General features: G+C 42.2%; 1 protein-coding gene across 1 annotated transcript in view; it reads right to left on the reverse strand.

Annotated features, from left to right (window-relative positions):
- LOC143288995 (mannose-P-dolichol utilization defect 1 protein-like) overlaps nt 1-2,500 on the reverse strand; it is an 18,983-nt gene that overhangs the window by 12,529 nt on the left and 3,954 nt on the right. The window lies entirely within an intron of this gene.

Below are 2,500 nucleotides of genomic sequence, written 5' to 3' on the forward strand. Positions count from 1 at the left end.
TCTTTCTCGGAATCATACACGGAACGAGATAGACACATTGATAAAAAAACCCACTTGTTTATCAATTATCCATTGATATGTTCATTTAGTTGTTTATTGATTTGTTCATGTATTTATGCATTGACTGACTGCTTCCTTGCTTGCTTGCTTTCAATCAGAACCAGCGTGCACATATATGTTCAGTCACTCTGAACTCTGTGTGTGTGTGTGTGTGTGTCTCAGTGTGTCGTACTAGTGAGTGTACATGCGTGCGATTGGTGTCGTTGTTGTTGGTTGTTGTTTTTTTGTGTTGTTTATTTTAACTGACGCATGTTCTGTTTGACACTACCTAAAGAAAAGAAAAACAAGTAGATGACTGAGACGTTGACTGACTGACTGACTGATTGACTGGAATGAATGAAAGAACGAACATGGACAAGAAAAAAAAAAGAGAAGTTTCAGTTTTCACTTTCAGTTTCTCGAGGAGGCGTCACCGAGCTCGGGCAAATCCACATACGCTACACCACATCTGCTTGGCAGATGCCTGTCCAGCACCATAACCCAACGCGCTTAGTCACAGGCATTGAAAGCATACGTAAATATTTGTGTACCAATCAGAGTGGAGTTCTTCGACATAATTTTGCCAGACAATAACACTCTTGTTGCCATGGTTTGTTGACTCACTTGTGTAAACAAAGTGAGTCTATGTTTTAACCCGGTGTTCGTTTGTGAGTGTGTGTGTGTGTCTGTATGTGCGTGGTAAACTTTAACATTGACATTTTCTCTGCAAATACTTTGTCAGCTGACACCAAATTAGGCATAAAAATAGGAAAAAATTCAGTTCTTTCCAGTCATCTTGTTTAAAACAATATTGCACCTCTGGGATGGGCACCAAAAAAAAAAAGAAAAAAAAAAAAAAAAAAAAAAAAAAAAGAAGCCTAATTATATGCAAACTGCATTTACTGTTATATTTATATTTTTTGTATTCTCTAAACTTGGCACTTTGATCTGATATTCTGACCCAACAACAAGAGTGAGTCATTATTATCATTTTTTGTTCAAACAGGAACTTCTTTTGCTAAGCATGGAAGTTTTATTTATTTTGCAAACGTTTTTGGTGCAGATAGTAAAAAAAGGGAAATTACTCTGTAATTAATGCTAGGGGACTTAATTCGAATCTGGTTAGGATTTTTTTTTTTTTTTTTTTTTTTTTTTTTTTTTAACGCGAAGCTTTATAATAACAAATACAGAACACATTTTAACGATTTGATTTTTTTGATTTTAAAATTTTTTTTTTAAAAGTGTATCACAAATGAGTCTTGAAGGCCTTTGCCTCTCTTGTTTTTTTTTTTAACAGTGCGCCAACTGCGTGCTGCACACACACAGGACCTGGGGTTTATCGTCTCAACCGAATGACTAGGCGCTTACTTTTTATTTTCCAGTCAAACTAGGGAGAAAGGGCGAGACTGAGGGGGAATCGAACCCACACCCTCACAGACACCGTATGTAGTGGTCTTAACCACTCTGCCACCCTCCTCCGAAGTATTACAACAACAAAAAAAAAGGAAGTTTTTTTTTTTTTTTTTTTTTTTTTTAAAGGGACCGGGTAACTCATCTTCATGGTCATAATTTATTGTCCCCCCTTTTACCTCATCCAGATTTTGCACTCTAGGCATGTTTCGTCAGAGCTCCAAAGCATGACGTTGTCTTCAAAGATATCAGGGAGGGCCAGACAGCCAAGCCACATACACTGTGTCAGTCAAGTGTGAGTAAGTAACCACAGTGTTGGTACAGACTTATCGGGTAGCTTTGATATCGACTGTGACAGACGACCCAAAACTGGTGATATCATGGAGTGGGGTGGTTGGGTGGTTGGGTGGTGGGGTGGTGGGGGTGGGAGGGGGTGGTGGTGGTGGCTGAGAGAGGTTTGATAGATGGGTGTTGTTGTTGTACACACAGCACGTGCGCGCCCCCCCCCCCTCCCTCCCCCTTCACACACATGCACTGAGACAAATGCACACACACACAACTGGCACACACACACACACACACACACACACGCACACACACACACACACTGGCACATACACACACACACACACACACTCACACACACACACACACACACACACACACACACACACACACACACAACTGGCACACACACACACACACACTGGCACGCACACACACACACACACACACACACTCACACACACACACGCGCGCGCGCGCGCATGTCACGACACACACACACACACACACACACACACACACACACACACACACACACACACACGTGGAGTCTGTAGCTCGCACCATACACAAAGGCAGACACACCGACAGACAGACATGCACACACACACACACACACACACACACACACACACACACACACGCACCAGACACACACAAAGGCAGACAGACAGACATGCACACACACACACACACACACACACACACACACACACAGACAGACATACGCACGCACGCATGCACACAGACACAAAAGCTAATCAGG

The sequence above is a fragment of the Babylonia areolata genome, chromosome 13 (genome assembly GCF_041734735.1).
Source record: "Babylonia areolata isolate BAREFJ2019XMU chromosome 13, ASM4173473v1, whole genome shotgun sequence".
Lineage (NCBI taxonomy): Eukaryota > Metazoa > Mollusca > Gastropoda > Neogastropoda > Buccinidae > Babylonia > Babylonia areolata.